Genomic DNA, 12,915 nt, shown 5'->3' on the forward strand with positions numbered 1-12,915 from the left:
TGACCCGAGTGATGCAAGGTGGTCTGCATAATACAAGAATCCGCACATGCATACTGGCGTAACAAGACCGAGAAGGTCCTTTAACACAAAAGCTAAATCTCTTTGTTAATTCGACAACACAATCGCGGCCAGTGCAAAGGTGCAAGCCCAGAGGAGGGACGGCCTCTTTGCATCAATCCGGTCATTCGCAGCTATGCTCGTCATTCTTGAAAGGCCAGGGGAATTAGCTCAAATGGTAGAGAGCTCGCTTAGCATGCGAGAGGTAGCGGGATCGATGCCCGCATTCTCCAAGTTGGCTCCTGCCCTTTTACTCACACATCCCTAAATCAGTGGTTTTCAACCCTTTCCTGGAGGCATCCCTGCCCTGCACATTTTGCATTTCCCCTCATCTAACACACCAGTTTCAAATCATCAGCTCATTAATAGAGACTGCAAGACCTGATTTGGGTGTGTCTAATAAGGGAGACATACGAAATGTTCAGGACAGGGTTGCCTCCAGGAAAGGTTTGAAAACCATTGCCCTAAAGAGACCGACTGAGCACTGACGCAATGCTGCGACACTCCCACGTTAGCTTTTTTTGGGGCTCACAGCTGCCAAAAAGTATTTCAGACATGGTCCTGTGCAAATTGGTTGCAAAACATTGCCATTTTACACACAGTTCCCTAAAGCAGTGGTTTTCAAACCTGTCCTGGAGGCACCCCTGCCCTACACATTTTGAATGTTTCCCTCATCTATCACACCTGTTTCAAATCATCAACTCTTTTATAGAGACCGCAAGACCTTATTTGGGTGTGTCTAATAAGGCAGACAATCAAACTGTGCAGGGCAGGGGTGCCTCCAGGACAGGTTTGAGAACCAGTGCCCTAAAGAGACCGACTGGGCATCGATGCAATGCTGCCACAGTCTCTACGTTAGTTAATTTTTTTGGACTCAAAGCTGCCAAAAAGTATTTCAGACATGGTCCTGCGCAAATTGGTTGCAAAAAGTGGTCCCACCGCGATTTGAACTCGGATCACTGGATTCAGAGTGCTAACCATTACACCATGAAACCTTACCTGGAGCAGCCGTTGCTCACAGGGCCACAAAGACTGTCACCAGTGACAACCTAGTGCTGTTTTTATCTTTTCCTGCGGCAAGAAAGCACACAGGTTCCACCGAGATTCGAACTCAGTTCGCTGGATTCAAAGCCCAGAGTGCTGACCATTACACCATGGAACCGAAACTGCTTGTTTGGTGGCCAACTGGGAAACAGATAGCTCCGTGGCAGTGGGGAAGCAGTTATACAGAGAAGTTGGAACCCAGTGATTTTTGGTCACTGGCCCGCCTCAAAAAACGGAAAAGAGTGGGAGATTTTGCCGAAACCCGGGATCGAACCAGGGACCTTTAGATCTTCAGTCTAACGCTCTCCCAACTGAGCTATTTCGGCCACTACAAGCTCCTGCTTAGCAAGCAGGGATTTCAGTGAGATCACCCTACTCTTTGTCACAGGAGAAGAGCAGAGCAGAGATGAGCACCCAGACAATAAAAACAGTTGGCCAGTACGGGGATCGAACCCGCGACCTTGGCGTTATTAGCACCACGCTCTAACCATCTGAGCTAACCGGCCTCCCTTAGCCATCTGTCTCTACCCGATTGAATAAAAAACTGCCTCAATGTTAGTGAACGCAATGAGACAACAAAGCTTCACGTTTTATCCCGACCAAGGGCTCGTCCGGGATTTGAACCCGGGACCTCTCGCACCCAAAGCGAGAATCATACCCCTAGACCAACGAGCCTTCCTGTGCTGGGCCGAGAAAAAAGAGCTAGTGCAGCATCAATAAAAGAAGGAACATGAACTAACGTGGAAGCAATCAAAGACCTCGAGACAGTGTTAAAGGCTAACGAACGCAAGTTGGCCTCTTAACTGACCTAAAAATGTGGCTGTATCTAACATGTAGAGGGATGTTAGGGAGGACAGCTGAAACTGTCAGATGTCACTTAGACCAGCGGTTCTCAATTCCAGTCCTCGAGCCCCCTGCTCTTCAGATTTTGTATGTTTCTCGTATAGCTTCAGACATTTGTTCCATTCAAACGTAAGTGCCCTGAGAAGTGGACATCACATGACATCCCTCCGTGATTCAAGTTCAGAGCGTATGTGTACGTTCAGTTCAAAGTGACTAACACAGAGGTGTACAGAGGTATACAGAGGTATATGATGTCACACTTGTCCATGTGTGAAGACGTTGCGCAGCGCAAATCCGTGAACCAATGTTCCAAAGTGAAGTAAACTTCGACGGATTTCCCCTGCTCAGGGAGTGGGGAGCAATGAACACTGTGTAGGGACCATGTCAATCGCAAGGAGCTCACTTCTAATGAGCTGATTATCCAAATCAGGTGTGCTAACAAAGAGAGACATGCAAAATATGCAGACCTTTGGGGAGCGAGGACTGGAATGGAGAACCGCTTCCTTATTCTTTAAGTCAGTGTGAGAAAAAGAGGTGAGAAGTTGTCTGCGTGACCCGAGTGATGCAAGGTGGTCTGCATAATACAAGAATCCGCACATGCATACTGGCGTAACAAGACCGAGAAGGTCCTTTAACACAAAAGCTAAATCTCTTTGTTAATTCGACAACACAATCGCGGCCAGTGCAAAGGTGCAAGCCCAGAGGAGGGACGGCCTCTTTGCATCAAGCCGGTCATTCGCAGCTATGCTCGTCATTCTTGAAAGGCCAGGGGAATTAGCTCAAATGGTAGAGCGCTCGCTTAGCATGCGAGAGGTAGCGGGATCGATGCCCGCATTCTCCAAGTTGGCTCCTGCCCTTTTACTCACACATCCCTAAATCAGTGGTTTTCAACCCTTTCCTGGAGGCATCCCTGCCCTGCACATTTTGCATTTCCCCTCATCTAACACACCAGTTTCAAATCATCAGCTCATTAATAGAGACTGCAAGACCTGATTTGGGTGTGTCTAATAAGGGAGACATACGAAATGTTCAGGACAGGGTTGCCTCCAGGAAAGGTTTGAAAACCATTGCCCTAAAGAGACCGACTGAGCACTGACGCAATGCTGCGACACTCCCACGTTAGCTTTTTTTGGGGCTCACAGCTGCCAAAAAGTATTTCAGACATGGTCCTGTGCAAATTGGTTGCAAAACATTGCCATTTTACACACAGTTCCCTAAAGCAGTGGTTTTCAAACCTGTCCTGGAGGCACCCCTGCCCTACACATTTTGAATGTTTCCCTCATCTATCACACCTGTTTCAAATCATCAACTCTTTTATAGAGACCGCAAGACCTTATTTGGGTGTGTCTAATAAGGCAGACAATCAAACTGTGCAGGGCAGGGGTGCCTCCAGGACAGGTTTGAGAACCAGTGCCCTAAAGAGACCGACTGGGCATCGATGCAATGCTGCCACAGTCTCTACGTTAGTTAATTTTTTTGGACTCAAAGCTGCCAAAAAGTATTTCAGACATGGTCCTGCGCAAATTGGTTGCAAAAAGTGGTCCCACCGCGATTTGAACTCGGATCACTGGATTCAGAGTGCTAACCATTACACCATGAAACCTTACCTGGAGCAGCCGTTGCTCACAGGGCCACAAAGACTGTCACCAGTGACAACCTAGTGCTGTTTTTATCTATTCCTGCGGCAAGAAAGCACACAGGTTCCACCGAGATTCGAACTCAGATCGCTGGATTCAAAGCCCAGAGTGCTGACCATTACACCATGGAACCGAAACTGTTTGTTTGGTGGCCAACTGGGAAACAGATAGCTCCGTGGCAGTGGGGAAGCAGTTATACAGAGAAGTTGGAACCCAGTGATTTTTGGTCACTGGCCCGCCTCAAAAAACGGAAAAGAGTGGGAGATTTTGCCGAAACCCGGGATCGAACCAGGGACCTTTGGATCTTCAGTCTAACGCTCTCCCAACTGAGCTATTTCGGCCACAACAAGCTCCTGCTTAGCAAGCAGGGATTTCAGTGAGATCACCCTACTCTTTGTCACAGGAGAAGAGCAGAGCAGAGATGAGCCCCCAGACAATAAAAACAGCTGGCCAGTACGGGGATCGAACCCGCGACCTTGGCGTTATTAGCACCACGCTCTAACCATCTGAGCTAACCGGCCTCCCTTAGCCATCTGACTCTACCCGATTGAATAAAAAACTGCCTCAATGTTAGTGAACGCAATGAGATAACAAAGCTTCACGTTTTATCCCGACCAAGGGCTTGTCCGGGATTTGAACCCGGGACCTCTCGCACCCAAAGCGAGAATCATACCCCTAGACCAACGAGCCTTCCTGTGCTGGGCCGAGAAAAAAGAGCTAGTGCAGCATCAATAAAAGAAGGAACATGAACTAACGTGGAAGCAATCAAAGACCTCGAGACAGTGTTAAAGGCTAACGAACGCAAGTTGGCCTCTTAACTGACCTAAAAATGTGGCTGTATCTAACATGTAGAGGGATGTTAGGGAGGACAGCTGAAACTGTCAAATGTCACTTAGACCAGCGGTTCTCAATTCCAGTCCTCGAGCCCCCTGCTCTTCAGATTTTGTATGTTTCTCGTATAGCTTCAGACATTTGTTCCATTCAAACGTAAGTACCCTGAGAAGTGGACATCACATGACATCCCTCCGTGATTCAAGTTCAGAGCGTATGTGTACGTTCAGTTCAAAGTGACTAACACAGAGGTGTACAGAGGTATACAGAGGTATATGATGTCACACTTGTCCATGTGTGAAGACGTTGCGCAGCGCAAATCCGTGAACCAATGTTCCAAAGTGAAGTAAACTTCGACGGATTTCCCCTGCTCAGGGAGTGGGGAGCAATGAACACTGTGTAGGGACCATGTCAATCGCAAGGAGCTCACTTCTAATGAGCTGATTATCCAAATCAGGTGTGCTAACAAAGAGAGACATGCAAAATATGCAGACCTTTGGGGAGCGAGGACTGGAATGGAGAACCGCTTCCTTATTCTTTAAGTCAGTGTGAGAAAAAGAGGTGAGAAGTTGTCTGCGTGACCCGAGTGATGCAAGGTGGTCTGCATAATACAAGAATCCGCACATGCATACTGGCGTAACAAGACCGAGAAGGTCCTTTAACACAAAAGCTAAATCTCTTTGTTAATTCGACAACACAATCGCGGCCAGTGCAAAGGTGCAAGCCCAGAGGAGGGACGGCCTCTTTGCATCAAGCCGGTCATTCGCAGCTATGCTCGTCATTCTTGAAAGGCCAGGGGAATTAGCTCAAATGGTAGAGAGCTCGCTTAGCATGCGAGAGGTAGCGGGATCGATGCCCGCATTCTCCAAGTTGGCTCCTGCCCTTTTACTCACACATCCCTAAATCAGTGGTTTTCAACCCTTTCCTGGAGGCATCCCTGCCCTGCACATTTTGCATTTCCCCTCATCTAACACACCAGTTTCAAATCATCAGCTCATTAATAGAGACTGCAAGACCTGATTTGGGTGTGTCTAATAAGGGAGACATACGAAATGTTCAGGACAGGGTTGCCTCCAGGAAAGGTTTGAAAACCATTGCCCTAAAGAGACCGACTGAGCACTGACGCAATGCTGCGACACTCCCACGTTAGCTTTTTTTGGGGCTCACAGCTGCCAAAAAGTATTTCAGACATGGTCCTGTGCAAATTGGTTGCAAAACATTGCCATTTTACACACAGTTCCCTAAAGCAGTGGTTTTCAAACCTGTCCTGGAGGCACCCCTGCCCTACACATTTTGAATGTTTCCCTCATCTATCACACCTGTTTCAAATCATCAACTCTTTTATAGAGACCGCAAGACCTTATTTGGGTGTGTCTAATAAGGCAGACAATCAAACTGTGCAGGGCAGGGGTGCCTCCAGGACAGGTTTGAGAACCAGTGCCCTAAAGAGACCGACTGGGCATCGATGCAATGCTGCCACAGTCTCTACGTTAGTTAATTTTTTTGGACTCAAAGCTGCCAAAAAGTATTTCAGACATGGTCCTGCGCAAATTGGTTGCAAAAAGTGGTCCCACCGCGATTTGAACTCGGATCACTGGATTCAGAGTGCTAACCATTACACCATGAAACCTTACCTGGAGCAGCCGTTGCTCACAGGGCCACAAAGACTGTCACCAGTGACAACCTAGTGCTGTTTTTATCTTTTCCTGCGGCAAGAAAGCACACAGGTTCCACCGAGATTCGAACTCAGTTCGCTGGATTCAAAGCCCAGAGTGCTGACCATTACACCATGGAACCGAAACTGCTTGTTTGGTGGCCAACTGGGAAACAGATAGCTCCGTGGCAGTGGGGAAGCAGTTATACAGAGAAGTTGGAACCCAGTGATTTTTGGTCACTGGCCCGCCTCAAAAAACGGAAAAGAGTGGGAGATTTTGCCGAAACCCAGGATCGAACCAGGGACCTTTAGATCTTCAGTCTAACGCTCTCCCAACTGAGCTATTTCGGCCACTAGAAGCTCCTGCTTAGCAAGCAGGGATTTCAGTGAGATCACCCTACTCTTTGTCACAGGAGAAGAGCAGAGCAGAGATGAGCCCCCAGACAATAAAAACAGCTGGCCAGTACGGGGATCGAACCCGCGACCTTGGCGTTATTAGCACCACGCTCTAACCATCTGAGCTAACCGGCCTCCCTTAGCCATCTGTCTCTACCCGATTGAATAAAAAACTGCCTCAATGTTAGTGAACGCAATGAGACAACAAAGCTTCACGTTTTATCCCGACCAAGGGCTCGTCCGGGATTTGAACCCGGGACCTCTCGCACCCAAAGCGAGAATCATACCCCTAGACCAACGAGCCTTCCTGTGCTGGGCCGAGAAAAAAGAGCTAGTGCAGCATCAATAAAAGAAGGAACATGAACTAACGTGGAAGCAATCAAAGACCTCGAGACAGTGTTAAAGGCTAACGAACGCAAGTTGGCCTCTTAACTGACCTAAAAATGTGGCTGTATCTAACATGTAGAGGGATGTTAGGGAGGACAGCTGAAACTGTCAGATGTCACTTAGACCAGCGGTTCTCAATTCCAGTCCTCGAGCCCCCTGCTCTTCAGATTTTGTATGTTTCTCGTATAGCTTCAGACATTTGTTCCATTCAAACGTAAGTGCCCTGAGAAGTGGACATCACATGACATCCCTCCGTGATTCAAGTTCAGAGCGTATGTGTACGTTCAGTTCAAAGTGACTAACACAGAGGTGTACAGAGGTATACAGAGGTATATGATGTCACACTTGTCCATGTGTGAAGACGTTGCGCAGCGCAAATCCGTGAACCAATGTTCCAAAGTGAAGTAAACTTCGACGGATTTCCCCTGCTCAGGGAGTGGGGAGCAATGAACACTGTGTAGGGACCATGTCAATCGCAAGGAGCTCACTTCTAATGAGCTGATTATCCAAATCAGGTGTGCTAACAAAGAGAGACATGCAAAATATGCAGACCTTTGGGGAGCGAGGACTGGAATGGAGAACCGCTTCCTTATTCTTTAAGTCAGTGTGAGAAAAAGAGGTGAGAAGTTGTCTGCGTGACCCGAGTGATGCAAGGTGGTCTGCATAATACAAGAATCCGCACATGCATACTGGCGTAACAAGACCGAGAAGGTCCTTTAACACAAAAGCTAAATCTCTTTGTTAATTCGACAACACAATCGCGGCCAGTGCAAAGGTGCAAGCCCAGAGGAGGGACGGCCTCTTTGCATCAAGCCGGTCATTCGCAGCTATGCTCGTCATTCTTGAAAGGCCAGGGGAATTAGCTCAAATGGTAGAGCGCTCGCTTAGCATGCGAGAGGTAGCGGGATCGATGCCCGCATTCTCCAAGTTGGCTCCTGCCCTTTTACTCACACATCCCTAAATCAGTGGTTTTCAACCCTTTCCTGGAGGCATCCCTGCCCTGCACATTTTGCATTTCCCCTCATCTAACACACCAGTTTCAAATCATCAGCTCATTAATAGAGACTGCAAGACCTGATTTGGGTGTGTCTAATAAGGGAGACATACGAAATGTTCAGGACAGGGTTGCCTCCAGGAAAGGTTTGAAAACCATTGCCCTAAAGAGACCGACTGAGCACTGACGCAATGCTGCGACACTCCCACGTTAGCTTTTTTTGGGGCTCACAGCTGCCAAAAAGTATTTCAGACATGGTCCTGTGCAAATTGGTTGCAAAACATTGCCATTTTACACACAGTTCCCTAAAGCAGTGGTTTTCAAACCTGTCCTGGAGGCACCCCTGCCCTACACATTTTGAATGTTTCCCTCATCTATCACACCTGTTCTTCTTCTTCTTTTGAATTTGCGGCAGCATAGACGCATCACCGGCGTATTACTGCCCTCCTCAGGTCATTTGAGGCCTCGGTTTATCCTTTAAATCCTTGCGTAAAGTCCAGTCTTGTGCAAAAACTTCATAAAAATCTTTGTAGACTCATAGTCCTTTGGGTTAAGAATAGTCTGAACAGATATATTAGAGACTCCACATTCTAATAACTCTGAAATCATGTGACATCTTGCTGTATGATGGTTGGAGCACTCCATTATTACATGATTCACCGTTTCTTCTTGTCCACATCTACATCTGCCATCTAGATGTTTTCCAACCCTTGCTAACCCAAAGTTTAGTGCACAATGGCCCAACCTTAATCTAGTTAGAATGACACTCTCTTTCCTTTCTAATGTTGTATTTAGGTTACGTCCTACTGTTGGCTGAACAGAATAATAATGTCTGCCTTTATGTCCCTCATTCCATTCTTTTTGCCATAATTTCAATGTTCTTTCTTGGATAATACTTTTACATTCTACCCTACCGAACATAACCTCCAACTCTACTTCACTTTTATTTACTGCACTTCTTGCCATTTCATCTGCCTCTTCATTTCCCTGAACACCAATGTGAGCAGGTACCCAAATAAATCCAACTGTACTCCCCATTTTATTAACTCTATTAAGTGTTACTAAGACTTCTACAACTAAATCTGCCCTGGCTTCACTTTTCCTTCCCTTTAATGCCATTAAAGCAGCACTTGAGTCTGAACAAATTATTCTTTTCCCTGGTCCATTTTCCTCCACCCACTCCAAGGCCAATAAAATAGCCACCAGCTCTGCAGTAATGGCTGACATACTATCTGTTAACCGCTTTCCATTCATTAACTTCAGCTGAGGAATACTTACTCCTATTGCGGTTTTCCTACTTCTTAACTTCATTGAACCATCCGTAAATATCTGCACATACTCGGGCCAGATTTTCTTTAAATGATTATAAACCATATCCACAGGATTACCTTCATATTTCTTTATTTGATCTAAAATACTTAGGTCCACTTTAGGGACTGGCAGTAACCATGGAGGTACTGGAGGCCAAATAATTACTGGCGCGATCATGATATCATTCACTCCTATATCCTGAGCTTCCTTACCTATTGACATCTTCCCACACTCTTTTTTATTTCCATCCCTTTTCTGGAGTTCCCAGTGTTCCTCTAATAAAATCCTAGCCGGGTTAGAACAATTATGACTTCGTAGCTTTGTCCAATAAAACAGAAACAATTTATTCCGTCTGAGCTCTAATGTAGTCTCCCCCATTTCAATTAACAAAGCATTAAGTGGAGTAGATCTCATTGCTCCTCCACAAATTCTCAATGCTTTTGCTTGAACTACATCCAATTTGTTTAAAACAGATTCTGATGCTGATCTATATACCATGCAACCATAATCAATATTAGCTCTAATTATTCCCCTAAAAATCATCATTAAACACTCTCTACTTGCACCCCAATCTATTCCAACTAAACATCTTAAGGTATTAATAACCCTCTCACACTTTTTCACTGTATTATTTATGTGCTCTTTCCAAGTCATTCTTTCCTCAAACCAAACTCCTAAAAACTTAAATGATTTAACTTTTTCTATAGGACTATTATAAATACTTAAAGTCTTATCTAAAAGTTTCCTTTTTAGACCAAACACAACATATTTTGATTTTGATACTGAAATTCTAAAACCCCATTCATCTGCCCATGCCTCTACTTTATTAATTGCTTGTTGTACTTGTTTATAAATATAATTCAAGTTCCGCCCTCTTTTCCAAACAGCTGCATCGTCAGCAAATAATGCCATTCCAAAACCTCTATTTAACTTACTAAAAATATCGTTAATCATTACATTAAATAACACTGGGCTAATAACACTTCCCTGAGGGGTTCCATTTTCCACATTTTCCTTACTGGACATAGATCCGTCTACTCTCACCTGAATGGTACGCTCCTTCAGAAAATCTTTAATCCAATTTAACATCCTACCTCTTACCCCTGCATCATATAGCTTTATCATTAAGCCCTCTTTCCATACTGTATCATAGGCTTTTTCTATGTCTAAAAACACACTCATGACAACTTCCTTATTCGCCATAGCTCTTCTAATATCTAAGTACAACACTATATCACACCTGTTTCAAATCATCAACTCTTTTATAGAGACCGCAAGACCTTATTTGGGTGTGTCTAATAAGGCAGACAATCAAACTGTGCAGGGCAGGGGTGCCTCCAGGACAGGTTTGAGAACCAGTGCCCTAAAGAGACCGACTGGGCATCGATGCAATGCTGCCACAGTCTCTACGTTAGTTAATTTTTTTGGACTCAAAGCTGCCAAAAAGTATTTCAGACATGGTCCTGCGCAAATTGGTTGCAAAAAGTGGTCCCACCGCGATTTGAACTCGGATCACTGGATTCAGAGTGCTAACCATTACACCATGAAACCTTACCTGGAGCAGCCGTTGCTCACAGGGCCACAAAGACTGTCACCAGTGACAACCTAGTGCTGTTTTTATCTTTTCCTGCGGCAAGAAAGCACACAGGTTCCACCGAGATTCGAACTCAGATCGCTGGATTCAAAGCCCAGAGTGCTGACCATTACACCATGGAACCGAAACTGCTTGTTTGGTGGCCAACTGGGAAACAGATAGCTCCGTGGCAGTGGGGAAGCAGTTATACAGAGAAGTTGGAACCCAGTGATTTTTGGTCACTGGCCCGCCTCAAAAAACGGAAAAGAGTGGGAGATTTTGCCGAAACCCGGGATCGAACCAGGGACCTTTAGATCTTCAGTCTAACGCTCTCCCAACTGAGCTATTTCGGCCACAACAAGCTCCTGCTTAGCAAGCAGGGATTTCAGTGAGATCACCCTACTCTTTGTCACAGGAGAAGAGCAGAGCAGAGATGAGCCCCCAGACAATAAAAACAGCTGGCCAGTACGGGGATCGAACCCGCGACCTTGGCGTTATTAGCACCACGCTCTAACCATCTGAGCTAACCAGCCTCCCTTAGCCATCTGTCTCTACCCGATTGAATAAAAAACTGCCTCAATGTTAGTGAACGCAATGAGACAACAAAGCTTCACGTTTTATCCCGACCAAGGGCTCGTCCGGGATTTGAACCCGGGACCTCTCGCACCCAAAGCGAGAATCATACCCCTAGACCAACGAGCCTTCCTGTGCTGGGACGAGAAAAAAGAGCTAGTGCAGCATCAATAAAAGAAGGAACATGAACTAACGTGGAAGCAATCAAAGACCTCGAGACAGTGTTAAAGGCTAACGAACGCAAGTTGGCCTCTTAACTGACCTAAAAATGTGGCTGTATCTAACATGTAGAGGGATGTTAGGGAGGACAGCTGAAACTGTCAGATGTCACTTAGACCAGCGGTTCTCAATTCCAGTCCTCGAGCCCCCTGCTCTTCAGATTTTGTATGTTTCTCGTATAGCTTCAGACATTTGTTCCATTCAAACGTAAGTGCCCTGAGAAGTGGACATCACATGACATCCCTCCGTGATTCAAGTTCAGAGCGTATGTGTACGTTCAGTTCAAAGTGACTAACACAGAGGTGTACAGAGGTATACAGAGGTATATGATGTCACACTTGTCCATGTGTGAAGACGTTGCGCAGCGCAAATCCGTGAACCAATGTTCCAAAGTGAAGTAAACTTCGACGGATTTCCCCTGCTCAGGGAGTGGGGAGCAATGAACACTGTGTAGGGACCATGTCAATCGCAAGGAGCTCACTTCTAATGAGCTGATTATCCAAATCAGGTGTGCTAACAAAGAGAGACATGCAAAATATGCAGACCTTTGGGGAGCGAGGACTGGAATGGAGAACCGCTTCCTTATTCTTTAAGTCAGTGTGAGAAAAAGAGGTGAGAAGTTGTCTGCGTGACCCGAGTGATGCAAGGTGGTCTGCATAATACAAGAATCCGCACATGCATACTGGCGTAACAAGACCGAGAAGGTCCTTTAACACAAAAGCTAAATCTCTTTGTTAATTCGACAACACAATCGCGGCCAGTGCAAAGGTGCAAGCCCAGAGGAGGGACGGCCTCTTTGCATCAAGCCGGTCATTCGCAGCTATGCTCGTCATTCTTGAAAGGCCAGGGGAATTAGCTCAAATGGTAGAGCGCTCGCTTAGCATGCGAGAGGTAGCGGGATCGATGCCCGCATTCTCCAAGTTGGCTCCTGCCCTTTTACTCACACATCCCTAAATCAGTGGTTTTCAACCCTTTCCTGGAGGCATCCCTGCCCTGCACATTTTGCATTTCCCCTCATCTAACACACCAGTTTCAAATCATCAGCTCATCAATAGAGACTGCAAGACCTGATTTGGGTGTGTCTAATAAGGGAGACATACGAAATGTTCAGGACAGGGTTGCCTCCAGGAAAGGTTTGAAAACCATTGCCCTAAAGAGACCGACTGAGCACTGACGCAATGCTGCGACACTCCCACGTTAGCTTTTTTTGGGGCTCACAGCTGCCAAAAAGTATTTCAGACATGGTCCTGTGCAAATTGGTTGCAAAACATTGCCATTTTACACACAGTTCCCTAAAGCAGTGGTTTTCAAACCTGTCCTGGAGGCACCCCTGCCCTACACATTTTGAATGTTTCCCTCATCTATCACACCTGTTTCAAATCATCAACTCTTTTAT

The 12,915-nt window shown here is 46.1% G+C and overlaps 19 non-coding genes across 19 annotated transcripts; 3 read left to right on the forward strand and 16 right to left on the reverse strand.

The window, feature by feature from the left end:
• Positions 1-1,147: 1,147 nt before the first annotated feature.
• On the reverse strand, positions 1,148-1,219 carry trnaq-uug (transfer RNA glutamine (anticodon UUG)). Its single transcript has one exon. It is a non-coding gene; the product is annotated as a tRNA-Gln (tRNA).
• Positions 1,220-1,354: 135 nt separating this feature from the next.
• trnaf-gaa (transfer RNA phenylalanine (anticodon GAA)) lies at positions 1,355-1,427 on the reverse strand. The gene has a single exon. It is a non-coding gene; the product is annotated as a tRNA-Phe (tRNA).
• A 106-nt stretch (positions 1,428-1,533) lies between these two features.
• trnai-aau (transfer RNA isoleucine (anticodon AAU)) lies at positions 1,534-1,607 on the reverse strand. Its single transcript has one exon. It is a non-coding gene; the product is annotated as a tRNA-Ile (tRNA).
• A 97-nt stretch (positions 1,608-1,704) lies between these two features.
• trnap-ugg (transfer RNA proline (anticodon UGG)) lies at positions 1,705-1,776 on the reverse strand. Its single transcript has one exon. It is a non-coding gene; the product is annotated as a tRNA-Pro (tRNA).
• Positions 1,777-2,712: 936 nt separating this feature from the next.
• trnaa-agc (transfer RNA alanine (anticodon AGC)) lies at positions 2,713-2,785 on the forward strand. Its single transcript has one exon. It is a non-coding gene; the product is annotated as a tRNA-Ala (tRNA).
• Positions 2,786-3,642: 857 nt separating this feature from the next.
• trnaq-uug (transfer RNA glutamine (anticodon UUG)) lies at positions 3,643-3,714 on the reverse strand. Its single transcript has one exon. It is a non-coding gene; the product is annotated as a tRNA-Gln (tRNA).
• Positions 3,715-3,849: 135 nt separating this feature from the next.
• Positions 3,850-3,922, reverse strand: trnaf-gaa (transfer RNA phenylalanine (anticodon GAA)). The gene has a single exon. It is a non-coding gene; the product is annotated as a tRNA-Phe (tRNA).
• A 106-nt stretch (positions 3,923-4,028) lies between these two features.
• trnai-aau (transfer RNA isoleucine (anticodon AAU)) lies at positions 4,029-4,102 on the reverse strand. Its single transcript has one exon. It is a non-coding gene; the product is annotated as a tRNA-Ile (tRNA).
• Positions 4,103-4,199: 97 nt separating this feature from the next.
• On the reverse strand, positions 4,200-4,271 carry trnap-ugg (transfer RNA proline (anticodon UGG)). Its single transcript has one exon. It is a non-coding gene; the product is annotated as a tRNA-Pro (tRNA).
• A 1,866-nt stretch (positions 4,272-6,137) lies between these two features.
• Positions 6,138-6,209, reverse strand: trnaq-uug (transfer RNA glutamine (anticodon UUG)). The gene has a single exon. It is a non-coding gene; the product is annotated as a tRNA-Gln (tRNA).
• Positions 6,210-6,344: 135 nt separating this feature from the next.
• Positions 6,345-6,417, reverse strand: trnaf-gaa (transfer RNA phenylalanine (anticodon GAA)). The gene has a single exon. It is a non-coding gene; the product is annotated as a tRNA-Phe (tRNA).
• A 106-nt stretch (positions 6,418-6,523) lies between these two features.
• trnai-aau (transfer RNA isoleucine (anticodon AAU)) lies at positions 6,524-6,597 on the reverse strand. The gene has a single exon. It is a non-coding gene; the product is annotated as a tRNA-Ile (tRNA).
• A 97-nt stretch (positions 6,598-6,694) lies between these two features.
• trnap-ugg (transfer RNA proline (anticodon UGG)) lies at positions 6,695-6,766 on the reverse strand. The gene has a single exon. It is a non-coding gene; the product is annotated as a tRNA-Pro (tRNA).
• Positions 6,767-7,702: 936 nt separating this feature from the next.
• Positions 7,703-7,775, forward strand: trnaa-agc (transfer RNA alanine (anticodon AGC)). The gene has a single exon. It is a non-coding gene; the product is annotated as a tRNA-Ala (tRNA).
• A 3,025-nt stretch (positions 7,776-10,800) lies between these two features.
• On the reverse strand, positions 10,801-10,872 carry trnaq-uug (transfer RNA glutamine (anticodon UUG)). Its single transcript has one exon. It is a non-coding gene; the product is annotated as a tRNA-Gln (tRNA).
• Positions 10,873-11,007: 135 nt separating this feature from the next.
• trnaf-gaa (transfer RNA phenylalanine (anticodon GAA)) lies at positions 11,008-11,080 on the reverse strand. The gene has a single exon. It is a non-coding gene; the product is annotated as a tRNA-Phe (tRNA).
• Positions 11,081-11,186: 106 nt separating this feature from the next.
• Positions 11,187-11,260, reverse strand: trnai-aau (transfer RNA isoleucine (anticodon AAU)). The gene has a single exon. It is a non-coding gene; the product is annotated as a tRNA-Ile (tRNA).
• A 97-nt stretch (positions 11,261-11,357) lies between these two features.
• trnap-ugg (transfer RNA proline (anticodon UGG)) lies at positions 11,358-11,429 on the reverse strand. Its single transcript has one exon. It is a non-coding gene; the product is annotated as a tRNA-Pro (tRNA).
• A 936-nt stretch (positions 11,430-12,365) lies between these two features.
• trnaa-agc (transfer RNA alanine (anticodon AGC)) lies at positions 12,366-12,438 on the forward strand. The gene has a single exon. It is a non-coding gene; the product is annotated as a tRNA-Ala (tRNA).
• Positions 12,439-12,915: the final 477 nt, after the last annotated feature.

The sequence above is a fragment of the Carassius gibelio genome, chromosome B10 (assembly GCF_023724105.1).
Source record: "Carassius gibelio isolate Cgi1373 ecotype wild population from Czech Republic chromosome B10, carGib1.2-hapl.c, whole genome shotgun sequence".
Lineage (NCBI taxonomy): Eukaryota > Metazoa > Chordata > Actinopteri > Cypriniformes > Cyprinidae > Carassius > Carassius gibelio.